The 25,329-nt window shown below is 31.5% G+C and overlaps 1 protein-coding gene across 2 annotated transcripts in view; it reads right to left on the reverse strand.

The window, feature by feature from the left end:
• Positions 1-25,329, reverse strand: part of LOC118193449 (leucine-rich repeat, immunoglobulin-like domain and transmembrane domain-containing protein 2) — a 237,145-nt gene that overhangs the window by 98,216 nt on the left and 113,600 nt on the right. The window contains exon 2 of one of the 2 annotated variants that reach the window (XM_085808371.1): positions 22,775-23,166. The exons of the other annotated variant lie outside the window; for it this stretch is intronic. The gene's annotated coding sequence lies outside the window, so the exon portion shown is untranslated. The remainder of the gene's footprint in view (positions 1-22,774; positions 23,167-25,329) is intronic. 2 annotated transcript variants of the gene reach the window in all.

Genomic DNA, 25,329 nt, shown 5'->3' on the forward strand with positions numbered 1-25,329 from the left:
CAAAAACTTAAAAAACTAATTTTTAAAGTCCACCGTCCCCTTAAGGCATTACCATTTAATACCTGAGCATTTCATTTCAGAAGAATGCCTATTTGTGGTCGTAATATTGTGTTCCTTTAATAACTTGTAAGACATTTCCTTTTTCCTTATCACGTGCCTTTGCGGTGTAACTAGAAGTTCGCATGACAAGCAATCGGAAGGTCAGTAGTTCGAATCCCCGGTGTGGACAATACAAATTTTTCATTTTTCCTGCTTCAATAAATACTTAATGATTTTACGAATGCATCGCTTTGTCATTCAGAAACATCTGTTACTGTATACACATTTTATGCTAAAAGTGAGTCTGATTTAGTTCTACGGGGGGGGGGGGTAAAGTATGTAATTTAAAAAATCATTTAAAAATGTTACACGAAATGTAATCTACGGCACTATATACAACTGGTCATTGATTCTATCTAATTGTCAGCTAAAATTATGTGCTTAGCTACTTTTAATATCCTGGATTTATTCGTAATAATTTCTGCTGTGTCTGCGTTTTTGTTAGTTTCACTTTCACATGATCTCTTTCTTATTCTTAATCCTTCGCGAGATCCACGCGTTCATGTTTTATCCTGAATATACTCGAGGCAAAATTATCACATCGGCTGAAATAGGGAATTCAATTGCGATCAGTTTCGCAGGAAGAAAAGGTATGCATTTTTTAAGGCTTTCATGAATTCTGTATTCTAGGTCAGAGGGTTAATAACCAGGTTTGTTTTTTGACAACGTGTTGTCCGAAATTTTTAATCTTTTGTAGGCGTTTAATTTGATTCTCAAATATATTAACGATTACTTTACTTTTCAATTATTGTTTATTTACATCTTATTTGAAGTTATACATAATATAGGTTTAATAATACTCTTTTTCTGAATCAACATTATATACAAGAAAACTATGGAATATGTATTTCTTTTATAATTGTAAATTCATAAATAAGATTTATTGTTTTTGCAAAATAAGTAAATTTTAGGGATTAAAAAGAGTAATAAATAAATATGGTTGCGTGCGTACGAACTCGTGATAAATTGAAGTCACAGTCCAATGAAAAGTGAATAAAATTTATTTTCATCAACAAAAAAACACAAAATGCTTAAATTGCCTCAGATTTTAGTACAATATTGAAATGCTTTGCAGTTGGTATCAGGCGTTCAACAGAACTAATTCAAAATAGAGAAATCTAATCCGATTTCACCGCGAATTCGCTAAAGTAAACAACAACAGTTTTCTAAACAGCTCATAAAACAACTGCTAAACAACTGAATTGAGAGATTCTGATGCTGCTTTTTATAAGCTTTTTAAATGCGCGAGAAACTTCTCGTATTTTCTCGATATTAAAAGAGTACAATTACGATATATCTATTTATTAAATGCGCGTGATCCTGTATTTTTAATTTTTCCGGCGTAGCTTTCTCTTCAAATAGTCTCGTTCTGCATTGCACGGTAATATAAAACAATTTTAATTAATTCTATTTAAAAACAGCTAAATTAATACAAAAACCTTAACAATATATTACTCGGTCGAAAATTAACGTTAATGTTATAACTCTAATAATTAACAACGCAAGAAATGTAAAAGCTGATTGTCAATCATAGTAGTAAAATGAAATAGTGAAAATAGACTCGGCATTAATGTAGTACAGTTTTATTTTACGAGGAAAAGGAGTCTAGTTATATTCTTTAAGAATGACATGCCGCTGAAAATCATTCTAGCTAATGAATGCAAATTAATGCATCCAAAGTTAGTTCATCCAAAGCTAACTAATGATTACACAAATTCAATAATTTTAATTTTTCCTTTTATGTTTTATCGATAACTTCTACTTCTTTTTCTATAATTCTTCTAGTATCTTCCATTTGTTTTATTACTTTATCATCTTTCATTACTCTTTTTATCTTTCCACTTGCTTTGTATACCGGTAATTTAAAATGTTTCGGACCGTTTCGCTGTTTATAAAGCGAAGAATAATATATATATAACATTTCTTTACTGCCTCTTCGTTCTTTCAAAATGCCACATTCGCTTTCAATTTGATAAAATATACTAAAATGGAATAACATGCAATATAATATAATGCAATGAAGCAAAACATCAATATAGAAGGAACTAATTTCTTGCTATAAATATACTTAAAATGGCATGCAAATAATATATGTTTCATCCCCAACATTGGATCGCAATATAGTTAAAACATTAATGAAGGTGTCATAAACAAACTAAAATACCTGAAGCTTGTAAATTATTTTTAAATTAAACTCCCAAATAAAAGCTAAAATCTACTTTATTCCCAAGTTAAAATTGTTTTTATGAAGGTACGATATAATTAGATAATATTTAGAGTATTTGGACTAATTAAATTTTGAGTATTAGAAAATATGTATTCATATACATATCTTTCACAGATGAAATGCAATCTTTAAACTGGCATATGTACTAATTCAGAAGTCAAACAACAATGGCATATGTACTTGGTTTTATTGTTTTTTACTTATCCCTTCCCTAGATGCATCTTTCAGCGCAACAAGATAAGCTGATTTTGTTATTATATATATATAATATATAATATATATATATATTCACATTTCCACTTAATAATTACATGTTACATAATATTAGGTCTAATTCTCAATTGTGTGAACATTACTGCCATGATCATTTATTTATGTAATTAAGTATATACATACATACATACGCTCACCTACATAAGCGCATACACAAAATATAGATCTTCATACATATACAAAAATGAATCATGTGAAAGGAAATTCAAAAAATAAAAAAAGAAATGTGCATTGATGAGCTTAGTTCCTAATCCCAGACATATACGTGAGGTCATTCATTATATTAATCTTCACGCAGTTTTCTTTTTATTTTCAAAATATGAGAAATTTGTGAATATTTTTTTTTTCTTTTTTTTTTTTTTCTTTTCTTTTTTTTTTTTGCTGTGTGGCATTGTTGTTTATTCCAGTAATCCCATTATTGTTATTTCGTTGTAAATATTCCATTTTGTCTAGCATTTTATATTTAAAGTAATTTCATTTTGTTATTTCTTAGCATGCTATAAATATTTACTGCGTTTATTTTTGAGTTTATACATTTTAATCATTGTCAAACCGGTTTTCGTGAGGAAAGACCGCATTACATACTTCCTTTGAGCATAACTGATCAAACTTAAATCATTTTTAACTGCTTTCTATCACTTTACGCGTTTTAAATTCAGTTACATGTTACTTTATTACAATTTATTACAATTATTTTGTATTCTGACTTAAGTTTTTGTTTTCTTTTCATTCCCACACACACACACATATATATATATATATGCATAAAAATATATGTGCACATATTAATTAAAGAAATATCAAATTATAATTATTCCAAAGTATAAGCAGTTCCACATATCTCCATGGCGAGAACTGTCAAATTTATGTAACGTAGTTTGATTTTGTTTTAGAAGAAAAGAAATTCCATATCCATATAGCATAAAAATTACTGCCTTAAAAAGTATGCACTTTTACTTCTTATATGCAACATTAAGTTCTAGAGAAATTAGGTTATTTCGGAAGCAGGAGTTATGAAAAATGACCAGCGCCTTCTCCGGGACTCGATCCACCGGCCTCTCGAATACGCGCCGAGCGTGCTGACCGCTACACTACGAAGGCATGCTAAGAAGGCGGGAGAAATACCTTATAAAGTGAGCATAAAAGTGGGCTAATTAAATAAAAGTAGTTCTGAAAAGTTTCAGAATCTTCCCAGGTGAATGTCTCTCGTAACTAAAATTAATATGGACCTACAACAATAAAAGTAGAGACACGATACATCCCTCAAATTAAGCGCTTTGCAGCAATAAGTCAAATAAAACCTTTATCTCGAAAAGTTAAAACGGATGCATTATCAACTAGTTACCTGAAACAGTACTGATTTCGCGACCGGATACATATTATACCTACCAAAATCATCAATCTTTGTGATGGGATAAATGCAAATATTTGAAATCCAAGGACACACAGATATTTGCAAGCCAGTATTACACATCGCAAATGCGAGCAGGAATGTTCATTAGCGCTCATTTCTGATAACTGGGACTCCGATATTGTATATTCCGGACTGCTGAACTTAATGGAATTATATCCGAAATCGAATCAAAGTCGTAAGCGGGATTTTTTGCATTGAGAACAAAATGGATATTCTAATTGATTTTGTTGAATCAAATTCGAATCTGAAAGTACCTTACCTCAAGCGTAGAAAGGAAAAGGATACGATGAAATGAACTGCGTAAATGTATGAAGCTATAAAACAAATGGCAAGTGGTGTGTACGTAAAAAGATTACGTTTAACATACTTATATTCTATATTTTACTCGTTCAATGGCAGTTTCTTCCTTACATATAGATTTAGATAAGAAAGAGAAAAATCATCTTTTTTATTTCACAAACACAAAGGGAAAAAGTTACATGAATTTTTATGACTTTCAATTAATTCAATTTGGGGTCATTATGTGCATTCGCGCAACACCTGTTATAATTCTAAACCAACTAAACAATTAAAATAATGCCTTTATAATTAAATCGACGTTTCTAGAAATGCATGAATGTTCGATTTCGAGATAACGAAATTAAACTAAAAATAAGTAAGATAAAGTCAGTGAATGGAACAATCAAAGACTTGATTCACCCAGTGAGAGATTTAAATGTAAATACTTGTTTCAAAATTTTCAAGTTAAAATACGCCTTCTTTTTTTCTAATTACTAAGTAAAAAGAAACTTTATATATATACTTTTAGAAATATATTTAGTATATATTATATTAGAAATAAATTTAATATATATTATATTTTAGAAATAATAGTTAGTATATATATATATATAGAGAGAGAGAGAGAGAGGGATTATATATATATATATATATATATATATATATATATATATATATAATATTTATATTTTTTAGATATTAAATAAAGCTAACTCGATTTGAGTATTTCATCGGATATTCATTTTTAAAAGAATTCGAAAATGATTACAGAATTTTAGGAGACAGTGGCTTTAAAACTACATTTTGTATATAATTTGCAATCTGAATTCATTAGGAAAGGAAATCGTAATACTTCTAATTTTTAATTAATTTATTTATTTACTCTAATATTAAGAAACAGAGGATAATTTTCAAATTAATTCTATCTGCATAAATACTTAAAATACTTCATTTAATGTAATTATTTATGTTAGCTAGCATATTTTTTGGTCACATAATAACAATTTGTGTTATAATAAATATTTATATTAGCGCAGCTATTTGCGCACAAAATATGCAAGCAAAAATGCTTGCTGACAAATCATAAAAGGAAATATACTCTATCTCGCGCTCGTGTATCGGTTTAAACACAGAAATGTAAATGGTCAGATGATGTTAATTAAGTCTGAAAGCCATCATTTTGGTGAAGATCAGGAGCGGCAAGTGACAGAATTCAGATGCATTTTGACATGCCGCATTCCCTCGCGTATTTTTCGTTCTTTTTAGTGTAAGTTTCTAAAAATTTTAGAAACTGATAGCATAATTTTCCCTTCCTCTGCTGTACGTAGATTTTCCCTCTGCGGACTACTTTATTGGTAAATGATATTCCCTTGATTATTATTATTTTTTTTTATATTCGGTATATTTAGTTTGAATTTGCCATTTCTGCATTAGCATTTCTTCTATTTTATCTTCTCTTGCGTTTATCATTTGAAATGTATTTAGTGCAGATTCTTCATTAAGTTACCCGGAAGTGGCAGGTGTTTTTAAGCTTAAGAAGCTTCCCAAACATCTAATTTCACCTTACTTCTGTTATTTACATTATAGCTCATTCCAGACTTATGTACTGCTAATGTATTCGATCTTTCAAAATATGGGTCTTTTGTCCCCCCCTTTCTGCGTCGTTCCTCTGGTGTCTATCTTGCGAATAGCAGTCAATACTCATTCAAATAAGGTACCCTCAGGGATTTACAAGGTGAATGAGCCAGACCCGTTCATTTGCAGTGAGGTATCCTCTCAGTATCCGTTAGTCACTGTATTGTTAATATTAGTATGTACTCTTATTGAAATACAGATTTATTTAAAAATATAATCTTGTGATAGTTACCACTAGTCTATCAGTGATTATTTTTCATTTGTTATGTTTTTACTGTAGCCGCGTTCTTGGAAAGTTAAATTATACTCATAATTTTCCCCACTCGAATTTCGAATGATAAAACAAGTTTAAAAAGGAGAAAAATTAGCAAGGAAATCCCTACCGCATTTCCTTGCGAATTAATACATACTGACAAATTCCACATTCTTAAAAAGAATCATGGCTCACCAGCGGCCGAGTGGTAATGTCGCTGAACACTGGTAGTTTGGTCCGAGGTTCGAATCTCGCGAACGTGCTAGCTGCATGGGTGTTTTCGTGGTTTTCCTCATGTGTAACGTGTATACGAGCCAGTTTCCTTTTTAAAGTCCTCCACGAAGGCATCCCTTCTTTAAGGCAGATAGCCTTCGAGTGTTTTGCCGTAATCTAATAAACCAAACCAAGCCAAACTTAAAAAGAATCTGGAACTGCTTTTTAAACATGGAAGCAAATAGTCGTTTTGCTGACAACGGTTGTTGGATGATAACTGCCGCAGTTAATGACCATTACTTTTCCTTTACAATCACGAAGAAATTGTTACGCAAGTCCTAGATAGCAAGCTTTGAACAACTCAGCAACCACTGGAATGAGTATAAGCATACCTGCTGCTTGCCAAATTCTTCAAAGCATGTTCTTTATACGAGAAGCCCGGTGCACTGCCTCTCGTTTTTGCATCCCCAGAGAAAGACTTTTAAAATTACACTCATTTTGAAAGCAGTCAAGATTACTGTTCGCTAGTAATGTTAACAAATGATTCGAGTTTCAGATTAAACAGTAATTCTCGTCGTACGTTCTTCTAGAAACATCCTACAACACGCAGCTTTCCGTCAGTTACCCATGAGTGGTACAGGATGACGTTTCTGCTTGGCACAAAATCACAAGAAATGTCAGCACGGAGTTCTACATCTATGAACCTTGAAGATGTGCATTTATACGGCTGTAAGTCCCTAAATAAAGCTATACAGAGAATCTGTGGACCCAGAAATTTGGTTTATGAATGGCAGTGCGCGACCACAAACAGCTACTACGAAGATCAAATACCTATTATTGGTAGAATCGGAGGGCAGTAGTGGCGTAATTTTAATTCTACAAAGAATCGCTCGAGAGTTTTAAAGTCAGCGGGTTGTAGAAAATAGATTTTTCTTTGGACTCTCCAGCAGCTCAGATTTGTCTCTTTTAAAGAATTATGCTTCATATCATCCTCTTAATTGATGTAAACCAAAATACGAAAAAATACCATTAACTGAACATTTCTGCCAAAAGAGATCGCAAAACCTAGTCGTTGATAACTAATATTTAATAAAGCATCAGAAAAATTTTCTGCTTTTAAGTTTAAGCATAATATGGTGTTAGAAGCAATATTTTAGTATTATTCAACTTGTAAAGAAGGTAATACGATTTTATAATTTTTATTGAAATTCTCCCTGTTCTAGGACCATACGGTTAATTTGATTTTAAACATTATCCTTTAATTTCGAGCATTAGTACATTTCCCCCCTAACTATTGCTCAAATAATGCTTTCTTAGTTAATATACCTATATGTAAACAAAAAGGAATTAGAAAGTAGCAGTTAGTTAAAAAAATTTAACTATGACCATTCTAAATCATATTCCACCGAAACAGCAACATAAGCTTAAAACGAAGGAGTAAATAAACCATTGCAGAAAACTGGATAAGAGAAAAAAATCTGAAAACAAACGATAACATATAAAAAAAACTTTATATTTCTATTAACATCTTAATTTCTCTAGTAATATCTTGTTGGAAGTTTTCTCAAATAACACTGAAATAGTTGCTACTCTTGTTAAAAGTAATTATTCTGAATTTATTTTTGAGTTATTTAATTTCCTTATTAAATTCAATGAAGCTCGAATTTGCTTTTATGATTTAATATTTATTAATACTATTTTAAAGCTGTTGTCAAACACATACTGTTAAAAATATTATAGTATTATTAAATTACTTTATGGCCCTAAATTATTAATTGGTTAGCTCAGAAACAGGCTATGAGTTTTACCTTTCTCTGGCATGTCGAAGTTATTAGGAGACGTGGAAAGCCCTCTCTCGATTTATTCTCATTTGTTTTTGTTTTCACGTATTCAGTTTTCTCCAATGGTTTATTCACTGCTTCCTTAAGATGCTGTTTTAGTGACATAAACTTTTTTGTGATAATTACATATTTGTATTTCTATAGCATTAATTTAAATAAATATGATGTAGAAGGACAGTAAAATAATCATCCTAATATGAAGCAAGCGAGGCAATATCTTTATCTGACATACAAGGAAATGTGAAAGAGAGCATTAATGGTACGTAAGAGTACGTAATTTAAGTAGTTTAAAATTCAAGAGATTTTAGCGCTACTGTGTCCAACGACAGTAAAATAAACATCAGAATATAAAGCAAATCATAAAATATTATTTGCCTTATATTCTCATGTATATTGGTGTTCCTTCCAGCAGCACTCAAATCTCTTGAAGTTTAAACTAGTTTATTTATTGTTGTATTAAATTGCGTCAGTTCAAAATTAATCACTGTTATATGATTCTTTAGCTAATTACACATTTATTTACATAATTTCAAGTGAAAGTAGACACTTTTATTCAGCTATAACTAAATCGTAACATTATCAAAACCTTTATAAATAAGTTGATATTATGTCTATTTTCTGATAAATATAATAACTTCAGAATTCATAATCTAATATCAACAGCATAATCTTAAATCTTCTCATGCTTGCCTCTGTGCAGCCAACATTTTAACCTCTGCTTTAATTCATCACTTGTTGTAATGCTATAAAAATGTAAACGCATGCTTTTATAATTATGAAATAGCAGGGATGCGCCTTGCGCAAATGTAACTATGAATATTTTAAAGAATAATGAAGTACACCAACCCCGGCCATGACTGTCTCTTCCAAGCATTAACCCAGCTATCATCATCATCGTTATTGTTTAGGGCAAATTTAAAAACGTCACCGAATATATATTATTTATTATTTATACATATAGAGAGGGGGTAAAGAAATATGAAAAATTTCACATGGCTACAGACTTACAGATGGTTAAATTTAGTTACGAGTTTTACTTTCCCAATATTAAGCTTAGTCATGCCCTTTAAAATAGATAATTTTTAAAATAAGATATGGCAAATTTTTTAGAAAAGTTTCGGTTATGCTACGAATGCTTGCTGTAAAATTAATAACAATCTAACATTTTATGGTCCATGTGGAGAAGTGTAGTTATTGCCAAAGTATTTGTTATGCTTTAAATTAAAAAAGATAAAGCTTTGTGAATCTTGCAAAAATCACAGTATGTTGTCAAAATAATATATTCTCATTTTTAGTTAAATCTCAGCACTGAACATTGTTTTATTCAACATAGTACTGTTTAATCATATTATCATTCATTTCATTTTGTGGCTAAAGGTTTTAAATCTTCCATTTAAGTTTGTAAGATGCGTGAAAAACTGAGATAAATTAATAAATTTGTTAAGCCATATTCCGTGAATTTTGCACATAGAGATGTGTATTATTATAGAGAGACGTGTAGTAGTGTATAGATATGTGTAATCACTTTTAATTAAATAAGCAAAGTGACTAGATGAAGATACACCGTCACAAAAAAACCGATTCAAAATGTTTCATTTTCTAGTGAAACAGTTCTTATTAAACACTCCATCTTATTTTAAGAAGTTTTTTAACCGAATTTTTCAAAAGCATATGTTAGGGCCCACCAGCGGCCGAGCGGTAAAGTCGCTGAACACTGGTAGTTCGGTCCGAGGTTCGAATCCCGCGAACGGGCTGGCTGCATGGGCGTTTTCGTGGTTTTCCCCATGTGTAACGTGTATACGAGCTAGTTCCCCTTAGAAATTCCTCCACGAAGGCATCCCTCCTCTTAGGCAGATAGCGCTAGTGTACTTTGCCATAATTAAATACACCAACACCACCAAAAGCATATGTTAAGGAAATAAAAGTTGTAAATACTCATGTTTTCCAAACCCCTCTGTACAGATAGAAAAATCAAATTGTAAAGTAAATATGTGATTATGCTATGTGTCATAAGAAGATGAATCATTCAGTAAACTGATGGAAACAGAATGGTAAACTGAAACGTTAATGAAGTACTTCTAGTTGAGAGAAGATTTAACGTGAATTAGAGTTAAAATGAAAAGGTCTTTTCATAAGTTCAAGGATATCAAATTCCATAATTGACATTTATGCAGCTTTCAGCATCACAATTGTAGACAGGATAATCATCTAAATTACTTGGGCAAAAATGAAACATTACTTATAAATAAATGCAATTCTTTTCGGAAACAGAGTAAGAACAATTACTCTCGATATTGCATTTCCTTATGAGAAAAAAGATGAAATTTTCTTATTTGTTTAGTGATTAGAGATATCTTAGCAACGCATGGAAAATTTTGCATAATTCTGAACTTGACGAACACATGTGTTTTGGTTTGGATTCTTCCTTTCGGGTTGTTAGTATTGATTATATTGGAAAAGAAGGTCGTTATCAGAAGTCATGCGCCAGTAGAAACTTCCTAATAAGTCAAAATATGTACGCTTAATAACTTCATAGGCCATTTTAATAAAATTTTAAGAACATACAAAAATAAAAAATAATTTCATCACAAAACACTATACGCAGTAGATATGAGTGTACGTATGTATTTATATGTTTATGCGATATGGTGTGTGTGTTTGTGTATTTTTTGTATGCAAAAGTGAATATTAGTAAATAAAGTGAATAATGTTAGGTACTACAGGTTTTAAAGATATTTAACTTAATGACTGTCTGTCAACCATAACAACAAATCATAATAATCAAATAAAGTCAGGTGTGCCAGATAAATTATAAATACCCAAATAGTCATATAAATAAATTAAATAAGCCAGCTGAATTATAAACAGCCCTATATAGAAAGACAAATGTCAAAACAAAAAAGGGCCCAACAGTGTCAGGGAAAGCAAATATTAAAATTTCTTCCATATGTTCATAGTAAAATAATTAAATAGTTAAATTAATACATATTGAATAAATAAGATACTGTTATACAGTCTGAAGGAACAATGTGTGTTCCAAAATTTCTAAGAGTAAGAAGCAAAATGAAGAAACGAAAACTGAAACTGAACATATCATGCTGTACTCGAGGGAGGGAGATGACGACAGAGGTTCAGGTCCGTTTTCCGTTGCTTCGTTCCGCTTCCCAGTCTTGTGCATTTCAGAACTTGACTTCTCCAGGATAATTTTTCATTACATACGCGACGAGGATTCCTGGTGTGGTCGGCACAAGATATGCAGAAATTGTCACGCCATCTATAATTAGTGTGGGAATCAGCTGCACCATGGGTTTACTCAGCTAGATACGGAAGTAGCCATGTTTGCGAATACAGAGCTCCTCTGAAAGTCGCTGTTCTTTGGCTAATTATGCTGTGCCGAGTATAGAACTGTGATCTTCGATGCTGTAGCTTGATCACTAAACCGGCTGTCGCCGAGCAAGAAAGATAAGAAGTCACTCACATCAGAGACAGCTGTATTTAACCCAGACGACTATGGCGATCAAGTAGTACGGATCACGTAGTTTTACGGCACCGAAGTTCACAAGTGCTATACTTGACGTAGCAGTATTAGCCAAAGAATAACAACATTCCTCTGTTCGCAAACATCGAAAATGATGTATCTAGGTGAGTAGACCAAAGAGCAACTGGTTTACAAAGCCATTTGTAGACGACGGCACGAGATCGGCAAGATCCAGAAACAGTTTGCGGTGACCACACTAGCAATCGCTTCTGCAGATACATTCAACATATATTAATTGAAGCTTTTAATAATTCTTCTGTGGACTTACGAATTTCTGCTTTTCTTGAAGTTATTTACATATTTTTAAAAATTTTTGTCATTCTATTTTTTTATTAATTATTTGTCTGTATAATGTCATTGTTTTGTCGCTCTGAACAAAGGCCAGTCATTAAATTCAACATTTTCAAATTCTGTTGTACTTAACATATCTACTTTTATTTATCTGTATAATGTCATCGTTTTGTCGCTCTGAACAAGGGGACAATCATTAAATTCAACATTTTCAAATTCTGTTGTACTTACCATATCTACTTTTATTTGCTTATTACTTTTTGTCTCTAGCAGCTTTATGGGCGTTAAAGAAGAGTTTGTTAACACTTTTATCTTTATTATTTTTCAAACTTTTCCCATATTAATATATACTTGTGTAATTTTGACTTTAAAATTTTAATTATCTTTAATTTAAAGCAGTTTTTAGTAGTTTTAAAAAATATTTATTTAGCAAATTATTTTTAATTTGATCAATCGTTTTTCTGGTTTCCAATTTCGTAAATTCATATTTTATATTGCTCAAATTTTGTACAGTATTTTTTGTTTTGGGTCATATCTGTTCAGATTATATATTGATGATTTATTAAAAAGACTAAAAAAGTTATATTTTCTTTTAATGCATAAATTTTTATTATAAAATTTTAATGCGCTTACATTATTTTATTTAATTTACTTTTTGTTTCTTTATTTGGCACATTTTGATTTATTTCATAAATTTAAAATGAATCATACATAATTCAGAAATGTGGCTCTGTTGAAAATTTGTTGGCTACTCTTTGAAAGAGACTAAACATTTTCATCTATTAATTATAGTACTTTTTATTATGTTATTTTATTCAGTTGTTTTGCTTTTGCTCCATTTTAATGCATGTTCTTTTTGTTAGACTGTTAACAAAGAGTTCTGATTTAATGACAATATTTTGATTATTTCATTAAATTCTAAAAGTTAATAAGATCTTTAAACTACACAAAATATATGTTTCCAGACAAAGTATAGACTATACCAGGCTGTTGATATGAAAGTACACTAGGTAGCTTAATAATTAAACACCATGAGATCGATGATACTCCGGATACTTGAAATTGCAAACTCTCAAATTACAGCCCTTGTTCTAGATCATCATCACTAACATATTATAACAAAAAATTTAGAAATTATAAAAGATAGAAATTTAAGGCAATTAATGAATCGTGCCACCAAATTTCGACCCACTTTTAAAGTTAGCAAAAAATGCTGTATCCATCATTTCGAAAAAGATCTAGAAAGTTTCATAGCTACATTTCCAGCTACAAAACTAACTAACCTACTAAGACTTAACTAGAACGAAAAGAAGATATGCTCAGCGACTTCAAATGGCGTATTAAAGCACACTTACTAAATAGCACACATAATAAGCAAGATTTAGACAACAAAGTTAAAATTTTAAAGGTTCCTTTCACTATTACGAAAACAGGCAAAGCCGGTAACAACTTTAGTATTATTTGAAAGGCTTTCTGCTATAATCTGGTTACAAAAGAACTCCATAGCAGAGGTAACTATCATAAAAATTAAAACTACGGCGAATATACTGCAAAGACGTTTCACTGCAATTCATCGGGGATTTAAAATTACTGCGAATAAATTTTACAACAGATTTTCCAACCTATACGCATTGCCTAATTTCACGGAACGCCAATAAATTTGAATTCATAGCTAACGAAACCAGAAATTACATAAAAGAAATAGACAATCGTTTTACTGTAATACATAAAAAAGTTCTCTACTTTATTAAAGATACACAGAATGCAAAACTACAATTTTCACTGGATTACTGGATTATAAGTAATAACGACTCGATACCAAGAAACGCTTCGCCCCTTTAGAAAGTTTTAAAATATTTTCTGTTAGGACTCTGATAATTTATACATGCCTATTCCGTTACAAGAACTTTTTGACAGTCTAATAACTCTATCAGATTTATTTGCACAAATTATCATGGTTATTTTCAAAGAAGAATGGCAGCTATCTTCAAAAGGTATTCTTTTTAATAACTACATTGCATTTAATAATGATTTTTTAAACAAATCAACGGTATCCCGATGGGAACTAGCACAAGTTTTGCGATTTGTAATTTGTACCTTTTCACCATGGAATTTCATTTCCAGTAACAGTTATCTCAATTACAACGCTCATATTGCTCTAACGTTAACAGATACATGGATGATATTATTGCAATCCACAACTTCAATAAAATAGAAAACGATCACATTAATGTTTTATGTTTGAAACTCAATAAAACTAACTTTCAGCAAGGACATAATAATTACCTAGATTTGAAAATTATGAATTTTAAAGATATTAGAATTTACAACAAGAGAAGATATTTTGATTTCCCTACTATAAACTCATTAATTGGCACTCCAGTATCTCCAAAAGAGTAATACTTATTACAATACATACTCAACTCCTTAAAATCAAAAATATTTGCAACAATGTCAAGTACTTACAAGACGAAATCACTAACTTAGTCAAAATTCTTTGAGACAATAAAACACCTCTATTCAAAATTTCCGTATCTTTAAATAAAGCTGGTATTACCTACCTTTTTTTTTTTTTTTTTTTTTTTTTTTTTTTAATTTTCACCTAAAGTGAAATAATCATTATTACTTACAGCTTAATCGGAAGTAATAGTTGGATGACTACGATCAGAAATGTACTGCATATATGTACAAAGATCTTGTTCCTTATATTTTGAGTTATTATTTATACTATCTTTCTACTATTTTGTAAATTTAATCTGGCAAATCTTGCTGTTACTAAACAAATGAGGCTTCTACTTTCAAAGTACTTGTACCCCGATTATGTGAAGACTTTTATCTTTTATAACCTATACTTTTTCTTTTCCTCAAATTTAAGCCAGTTCTGCTTTCGCGTCTTAAGATTTTACAGAGGACATCATCTTTTAGAAGTTTCTTAAGCCGCCATTTTGGAGTCGGCGATCACCCTCCTCTTCGGTATTAATTTTACAGATTGCACCCAATACTTTGATAAGTTTGGCACACCCACACACAAAGTTTAACAGGATAGGACATTTCAAACACTCGTTAATATACTTAGTTCTGCTATTGGACACTTTGAACCTTATCGCATACTTTTTCCAAGAACTATAAATCTTTAGTTTCTCCAGAGTAGCCTTGAATTCAACTTTCTTCTGCAAGGAACACAGTTTGGTCGCCTTAAGAATTCAGCAAGTTTACATTAAGACGGTTGTTTTAAGAATTCAGTAAGTTTGAGTTTTTCAATTTTTGTTTCAAACAGGTTTTTCAGTTTTTAGCTGTTTAGGGCTTAGATTAGATTTTATTATTTATAAAAATCTCTATGAATTTTTTTTTTTTTTTTTGTTTTCTTGGTATTGAAAGTTTAGGTTAGCATAATCGGCGACCACCCAATTTTTCAGTGTTGTTTAAATGACAATTTGATTAAAAATATATTTGTTTTGCTCTTGTTAACTTTAGCTTTAAGCTTATTTTACTTCAATCCTGTAGCTATAGCGCAGGACTGGTTAACATTTTTGTTTTTTACTTTTTAGCCTAGTATTAGGTTTCTTTAAATATAGAGAGAGATAAATAGATATGGGTAGTTACATATAGATATATAGATATATATAGATAAATATAGATAAATATAGATAAGTAGTTATAGACATACATAGATAAATATAGATATAGACATAGATAAATGTAAATATAGACATAGATAGGTAGATAGCTACATTAAAAGTATAGTACATCTGTAAAGTTTCAGAAATGAAAGTAAGCCATAGATCGCAGATCCAAAATGATAATTGTGATGACGATGATTAATAGAAAGCATTAACCTGCTTTCAAATGGATAACAGCTGCTTTACCTACAAAGGAATATTTACGTCGTGTTTTGGTGCTGCGGGCAATACGATATATTACGTTTAGCAAGCATTTAAGAGAACATGTTCTAAACTAAATACGGGTTACATCAAGATTCTTGTGGCATTAATTTGATATACTTTGAGAGGAACGCAATCTTAAGATGATTATTAATGTTAACATGTACATATGAATTAGATCAATAATAATAAATATTCTTAACCCACTTTCAGTAGCCCTTTTATCAACTTACCTTAAACTATCGTCTACTATCTGCAATTTTAATTTAGAAGTCAAACAACAAAAGTCTGTGCTATATTTGCAAATTTTCACAGGGTTAGTTTCGATGAATTAGTTGTATGAAAATTTGCAAATATAAAGCTGATTTTTGTTGTTTGACTTCTAAATTAATTCTTGCTCGGCATGTTATTTTATCTTAATTGCAATTTGTTTAAGTTGAAGTTTTATCTGGTGATAATAATAACTGATTCCTCTTAATTCACTAAATGGAACTCCTGAGAACTATATTCTGTTCCCTAAATTAAAATCTCAACAAAATTTTGAGAACATTTGAAAAATTTCTAAAGTTGTAATAAAAGTATATAACAGCAGTCGAAATACATCCTAATAGAGAAAAGAGCTTCTGAATTCTAGGGAAGCACAGAAGTTCCGTAAACCCACAAGGAGATTTATAGAGTTAGGCACGGTGTATGTATCTAGAGGGTTAAACTGTTATTTTATCCAACAATTTACTTTCTATGAATTCAATTCAAGAATTTGTAATTAACAATACTTACATATTTATACACACAGATGCATGCACATTTACATCCATAGATACATAATACATGTGTGAGCAAACTGACATACATTCACATGATAAAATATAACAACACTATTGTTTATTATCAGAAAAAAGTCTGTTCTTAAAGTATTCATATATGCCTAATTCCTTTAATAAAAATACATACATGCCCTCTTTCGCTGTGGGATTTTAAGCGCTGAGCATCTGTGCTTTGTAATGACGATCATAATAAGCGAAATTTACCAAAACAAGACTTCCACAATTATAGTCATTGCCAGATCTTCTATTTAAGGCCAATAATGGCGGTAAAGAATGCACTTAACCTTTTCGAGATCTCTAATGTTGTCGAAGCAGCGAGTACCTTCACGAAGGCGTAGTGGTATTACATTACCATCTAACGACTGTAATGCAGCTCAGCCCAAATCAATAATGACCTAGTTGGAGGTCTGTCTTTGGGAAAGCGTGCTCCGCAGGTTCAACATCAGTGAAACTAAATGATTATTGTCCATTTTAGTAGCTCTCTGTGAATTTCCAATAAGTGAGGTTAACGTAATCACTTTAAATTGATGTTAACTGGAACACTGCTGATCAAGTGATGAATTATGGGCTTTAATTTGATCTTGTGATGTACATTTGGAAACAATAATCACCACTATTACTGTGGGAATTAAATTATTAGTAACATTTATGTCCAATCATATGCGATTTACATTGAGAGCTAGAAATATGGAAAAAAATTCCAAGAGCTTCGAATATTCCTTTTTTATGAATTTCATGCAATTAAATTACGCAAAAGAAATAGATATAAGGTTTATTAAAAGTAGCATTCCAATAAGTATTAATTGGCCTAATACAGGTAAGATAATGTTTTAGTTATATAATAATCATATATTTCAATAAAACTATTTATTTTGCGACATACCTCTATAACATTAAATTGAGTAAAGATAAGTAATGTGAAGAATTTATAAGAAAAAGTGCCTATAAATGTTTATGCATGTTATTTTAAAAGTGTGTAACAGATGTACTATGGATGGTTTTAATTTATACTATAATAAACATAAAAGCAGCTTTTGTAACATTTCTAGCCTGCATACACATCCGAGCAAGAAACATTTTATTTGGCCCTTACTAGTTAGAAACATTTTATTGGACACATACTAGTTAGAAACATACTCATACTAGTTATACTATGACGCATGTTAGTTACGGAAACAGCAACTGGCCAAAAATTCCTTTCGCATGGCAATGTAACTTCAAATGTACGAACATTTATGCTTTATATAAAAGGAAAGCTGTAAATTCAAAGCGTTGCAAACATATCAAATGAAACTTTTAAAGCAACACTTGTGCTGTTCACAGAAACTTATTCCATTCATAGCGTAGGAAATAATAATTTAAGTTCTGCTTGTCAAGCATAAAGAATTTATATGCAATTATTAATGGAACTAAAAAAACCTTTTTTTCTCTAATGCCTTTAAGCCATACAGAGGAAGTTACAAGCAGAACGAATGCAGAACTGATATGATCATAACTGAAATTTTGCATTAGAAACAAGGAAAATATATTCAAAATTATCTTAATATGCTTGGGTACCGAATTTATATTGAAAATAAAAGCATGTTAAAATGGCTGCAACACAATCTTTAAAACACCCCAAGATAAATTCGAAGAGGACATTGTCATTCGCTTAAATCCTTTGTCGATTTACTTTTACTAGCTGCGACAAGTGTTGAGGAAACAGAGGCCAAGTTCATACATACGGCTGGCGCTGCTTCTTTTAATATATATATTTCTTCAACAATCTGTTGCAGTAAAGTATTCAGGAGAAATTGTAATTTAATTACGACACCACCAAGCATTTGTGTGAGCGATTACATTATATACTGTCTCTTGCTTATGCCTGTTTTAATTTCCTTTATTTGTTAAACTAATTTTGGCTAAATACATGAGAACTGCCTACCTAAGGAGATGAATAACCATCCATCACCTTTGGCCCTGGAGGAGCTTCTAACGAAAATTTATTCGTCTTTCATTCTAATTGCAATTATAGATCACAGAAAGCACTTCTATGGTATACATTAGTTTAATGTTTTGGGGGCATATTCTGAAGTAAAGCGATGGTGCTGCAAGCTAAGGTATCGATGAAGATTTAGAAAACAGTGTGAGAATAGGTTTGAAATCGGACAGCAACATGGTATCACAGATGTACACAAAATCAAAAGCGGTTAGTTGGTAACTGATTTTTGGCTAGATTCGCGATGACTCTGCCTTAAGGACTTCGTCGAGGAATTAGTAAGATAAACAGTTTCGTATTCACATAACACATGAGAAAACAATTAAAGTCATATGCTGTCAAACTTTTCTCTGGCATGAACTGCCAGTGTCTATCGGTTCCATTCCCTGAATTGTTGGTGGCCAAAATAAGGCATCAAATGTGGAATGAAGATTGTATTTTTAAAAGGAAATTGTTTTAAAAGAACAACCACATAGAGACTAATTATTACATCGAAAACAATAAAAAGCGTAGTCCATAATAACTGTTACAGGTTTTCTTAGATTAATTTTCCTTGGTATTTCCTCATGTCTTTTAATACATAGTTATAGATTTAAACTTAATTATCCTCTGCCCGTCAAAAGGATAAGACCAATGAACACTGGTAAATAAACCTGGATCTAAATCATGTTTGAACGTGTTAGTTGCATAAGCAATTTCATGTTTTTCTGCGTATGTGAAAATTCTTTTTTCTTTTCAATATTCTTCGTAACATTCATCCATTGGTAGATTTTCCCTATATGATTTCCTTTCATTAAATCAACCAATAAATTTATAAGTTTATTTATAAGATTTATAAGGTATTTCCTCCCTCCTTTCGTATGCCTTCGTGGTGTAATTAGAAACATAATCGACGCTATTCGAGAGATCCAGGTTTTTCACGTCACATTTTTCACGTCTCCTATTTCAAAACCCTATAAGGTATTTCTCCTGCCTACTTGACATGCCTTCGTGGCATGGTGGTCTGCACGCTGGGCGTGTATTACAGAGGTCCGCGGTTCGACTCCCGGCGAAGACGTTGCTAATTTTTCATCTTGCCTGCTTCAAAAAAATCCTAATGTCTCTATAGTGGCACCCGAACTAAAAGGGTGGTGGATGATGATTCTCCCCACCCAGGATTTGGCTATTTGATCCCCTAAAAACACTAATCGCCCTTTAAAAAGGGGGTATATAAGGCATTTCTCCCTCCTTCTTAGTGAGCCTTCGTGGTGTAGTTGTCTGCACCCTCAGCGCGTAATTGAAAGGTCCGCGGTTCGATTCCTGGCGAAGGCGTTGCTAATTTTCATCTCTTCTGCTTCCAAAAAAAATGCTCTGCAGTGGCGCCGGAACTATAAGGCTGCTCGATGATTATTCTCCTCACCCAGGATTTAGCGATTGGGTTCCCTAAAAACCCCAGCCGCCTTTAAAATATAATATAAGGTATTATATAATATTATATAAAGTATTTCTCCCGCCTTCTTGACATGCCTTCATGGTGTGGTGGTCTGCAGGCTGGGCGCTTATTTCATATATCCGCAGTTCGATTCCCTGCGAAGGCGCTGCTAATTTTTCATCTTGCCTGCTTCCCCCCCCCCGCCGGAAAAAAAAAAAAAAAAAAAAAAAAACTAATGTCTCTGCAACCCTAATGACTCTGCATGTGGTGCTTGAACTAAGAGGTGGTGAATGATAATTCTTCACTACCATGGTTTGACGAGTGAGCCCCACATCGCCAGTAGCTCTTTAAAAGGGGGAGTATATAAGGTATTTCTTCTCTTATTTCCGCATGCCTTCGTGATGTAATTGGAAGCACACTCAACGCGTATTGGAAATGTCCAGGTTTCGAGACCTTGACATAAGAGCTCATGTCGATAATAGTTCTCTATATAAAATTGTCAGAGCCCATATATACCAATGTTTTGTGACACAATCCACTTTTTATTTGATTAAAAATTATTTTCTCTTGTTTAATAAACACAGGGAATGTCCAAATGCATACCATTTGTTAAAACAACTCAAACGTGCGTTGCAATATATAAAACATTAAATAATATATATTACATGTGTGCGTAGTAATTTAGGAATGCGGAAGAGAGGACGCAAATACCCTTTAATCACGGCTGATGGTTGCAGATGGTGTTGGCATAGAGAATGGTAATTGCTTAGTCGATGGAACTTGCAGACAATTGTAGTAATTAATACAACATAATTTTATTACCGGATAAAGCAATTCTTGAGACAAAAATTCTGATCCACATCATTATGGAAGTAATACGCACACCATATTTTCGGAAGCTTAGCACATCTTCAGACAATAGATGATACAGAGAAGACAGTTAGTTGGGAGTAAGTGGAAAAAGAGAGACGAATTCAGAGGAAGCGTAAAAGAGTGTCAAAACGGTTTTGGTCTAAAAATTAAATATTAATTTCAAAGGACGCAGTTTGGATTGATGTATTATAAACAGTTACTATGTTAGGTTAAAAAGAGAGAATGACAAAATTAAAATAAAGAATAAAGGGTGGTATTTCCAATTAAATGAGAAGTTTGCTTGACATATTTTTATCTTACAAATCCATCCCTCTCAAAGAGAAAAAAACTTAGCGACAGAAAAAAAAAGAAAAAGAGTAAAAGCATTGGAAGAGTAAAATAATATGGGAAACATAATCATGAAATTCTTTACTAAGTTTAAGAATAATATAGAACATAAATATTAAGCACTGTATTTTTGAGAATAAATGCAAATTTTAGAGTTATATTTTCATTATGCAGTCTAATTTTAAAACGTTCTTATTTTCAGAAACCTCAGATGGCGATTATGATTATTCAGGGAAGCTTTTTCAACCTTTTCAAAGAAGAATACAAATATGAAAATTTTCTTCAAAGATTATTCATTTTAAATAATAACAAATTGCAAAATTTTAATACGTAATTAATGTTCATATGTATAATTTGCATTTTAGCATCATAAATATAATAACATTCTCATTGAAATGTAAGATAAAAATATGCAAAGCAATCCTGATTTCAACTGGCAACAGCTCATTTTAATTTGGGTATTTCCTCTTTCTGTACTAAAAATAGTAACTATTTGTAATGTATCAATCTAAAATGCGTCATTTTAAATTAATCTGTATCATTCCATCTTAGATAACGCTGTGATGCAGGCACATCTCAACCAATAAGCAGGTAAGATTTTAATTGAAAATAAACCATTTTGACATTCTCCCACGCCTCTTCTGAAATGCGTCACACTTTTTCCTCTTACTTGTTTCCAACTAACATTTGCGGCTGTCTTCTCCGTATCATCCATTTTCTGAAATAGTGCCAATGGTTTCGTTTTCTGTCATTTAGCTGGAACATTCTCCAGTTTTTCTTTATTGTTTATTTTCTCCGAGTATTTTTTAAATTACATGAATATGCATCTTTGAAAAAATTGATAGTCTTTATTAGTCTCGTAGAAGAGATCCATCCTTATATCGATTAGATTTTGTTTCTGCTTTACAGGATATGAGACTACTTTATTCTACCAGGATACGGCAAGTACTGAAAGAAGGTGCAATAAATAAATATTGTCGACTTCCTTAGAGTACATATAGTTTCTTTACATAGTTCTACGTTATACAGAATACAGAATACTTTTATCCGTATCGTTTCATATATATTACATGACTATGATCATATTCTGTGATCATATACTAACATATGAAAAAAAAAACTGACATAGATAATAAGTCTAAAACTAGCTTAAACATGCATAGTGAAAGTATGAGCCTAAGTCTACAACGTAAAGAAATTATATAGTTATATACATTTTCATTTACATTTCAATAAAGTACATTACAGCATTTATGACGAAAGGTAATTTTCAATACATTGTACAGAAAATTTCAAAGGAAACTATCAAAACATTCTTATATCATTTTCTTAATATCAAATTTTTAAACTAAAAGTAATTTGTTTGCAAGTACAAATAAAAATATTCATAAGAAAAAGCATATACAACAGCACCCACCTTTCAAGTTAAATAAAAAAATATCACATGAAACTGTGAACTTAACCTGCATCATAGCTATGGCGTTGCAGTTGCCTTTTTGATTTACTTAAACAAATATAATCTCCAATAAATGTCCAACTTGTATTCATATTTCAATATCCTTGAGGCAAAAATATCTCACTCCTAAATTCCAAGTCATTCATATTTGTGCCATTTTGTTTATTTATGAACTACACCACAGCAAAATTCCCTTGAGGGGAAATAACGTATTATTTCGTTTCACCTCATATTTCCTTCGACGATATCACTTCATGAATCACTTGCTTAAGAAAGCAAAAAATGAAGAAATTTATGCCTCCAATCTGTTATTTCTGAATGCACTTTTATTTTCACCGCAATTTGAAAAAGACCTGCAAAGATATAAAGTCATTTTATTAGGAAACATGAAGATCCTTGCAATAAATATAAATTCATTTGTATACAAATTACTTAATATTTTATTTCAATTTGCTTTTATTTATACTCATTAATATTATTTAAATATTTCCAAAAATGTAAATAATTCACAAGAGCTAAATCTTACATGTGTTTTATGTCATACTTTGAGAATTATGAAGAAGGAAGAGTGACGTTATTAAATACAGTGGGAGAATGAAGTAGATGCTTCAATTCAACAAGCAAAAACTAAAAGAAATCCTTTCTCCTCGCGAATCTGCATGAGTTTTAAAATCAATATGTTTTGAGGCAACAATGTTCAATTAGTTTCCAATACATAAATAAAATAAAGATATATAGATATATCGTATTAGCGTTTTTATGTGTGAGCAATTTTTAAAATTGTTTATTTTTATGAACTATCCAGGTAGTTCAGGAAAAATAACTAAAATTAAACCTTCACCCATTTTTCCAAATTTATGGTCTTCATGATTTTCATTATTCCTTTTCAAAAGAAAAAATTCCGAAAAGCAGAATTCCGAAATTGAATGACGAAATTTTCAAAACTTTCGACACCTAAATTTTAAGTCAGTAAGGAAAAAGTAAAATATTTTTGCCATAATCGAAATTTTATCAACGCAGCTTATATGTATCATGGCAGCCGAAAGAAACGAACTCGTTTTTCCTAAATAATAATTGAGTTTACAAGTTATTCCTATAGGCATGGGAGGTATTCGCACGTGTGTGTGTGGGGGGAGACCAAATAATCAAGAATTTCTAAAATCACTCTTGTTCTTCTTTTGCTTGATAGATTAGCTTCTTAGGGTCTACATGAAAACTTAGTGAAATGTATGCATGGATGGTAAAAATATCGATGTTTCCCCCAAACCTTAAAAAAAAGTGAATGCGATTTTCAATGCCAATCCCATTCACAGAGTCTCGATTTTACAAACTTTTCAGGGATCGTTCGTGTTTGTAAAATCGCCAGGCCGCTGTATACGCACGTAATTAAGTTCCGATTTGAAATCGCTGTAAAATCAGGAAAATTCTTTAAAATTACCTGAATGAAAGATAAACAATAAAGTTTTCTTTAAAAAGTGAAAAACAAATATTTAACTAAAATTCAGCTTTATAGTCATAAGAGGCGAGGACTTTGCTTACCGAAAGTGAAAAATTAGCTGCTAGGTTGCGAGCAAAATTAATTCGCATCACGCTCTGCTCATTACGTTCGTATTACTTACTCTGTATCTGACTCATCATGACTCTGTCACTGAAGAATCAAGCTCTGTTCGTGAAGCTTCTTGCTAGAACGATGACTGCGCGTTAACTGCTCTTATGGAGTTCCGGACGTTAAAGTGTTTAAAATCTAGTCAGATGTCTGGAAATGGCCTGCAGAATATAATTATTAAATTCGAAGTGGTTGGTGCTTTGGGCACGAAGCCCTCGCAGACGGAGGAAAGCAGTTGCTTCAACGTCAGTAGAAGATGTGGCTTCGGCATTAATGAAAGAGAAAAGTAGTTAGTTATATGTAAACCTGAAGTACACAGGGCACAGCCGGATCGTTAGACATGTCTGCCAATACGGCTTGTAAAGTTTTACGAAATATCCTGCAATGCTATCAATTAGACATTTTGAGGAGCTGGTTCCTGATGAACTGTGACAATGAGAAGTTTTTGTCTTGCAATTACTTGCTCGGTGAAAGGGAAGAGTGGATGATCATGGGATATTTTGAAAACATTTGAACCCATTTCTATCTCTAAATTAAATAATAACCTCTGAAATAAGTAATAAACCCCTGAACTAATTGTATGTGCTTGTTTCTTTTTTTGCGATATTTTTATGAATTATTAAGTCATGTATTGTTAATTGGTTCATCATTCTCTTCTAGCTAACCACTGTTTCCCTGCAATTAACAACATTCCTGTGCTTGACTAGTACTTGCTCGAGTTATACAGTTTACAACTAGTTGATTATAACTTCCTTGAGCTGTGCAGTTTAGAGTTCTGTCGGTGCAATCTGGAATTAATTAATTTTCATTTTCCAAAGAAATCCTATTGCTTCACACACATTCAAATTCAATTTCATGACATTCTGACAAGATGTTATTAATATACAACATTTTAAAGTTGGAACTTTAA

Source organism: Stegodyphus dumicola, chromosome X1 (assembly GCF_044657685.1).
Source record: "Stegodyphus dumicola isolate Sdum_Otavi_A_Nest chromosome X1, ASM4465768v1".
NCBI lineage: Eukaryota > Metazoa > Arthropoda > Arachnida > Araneae > Eresidae > Stegodyphus > Stegodyphus dumicola.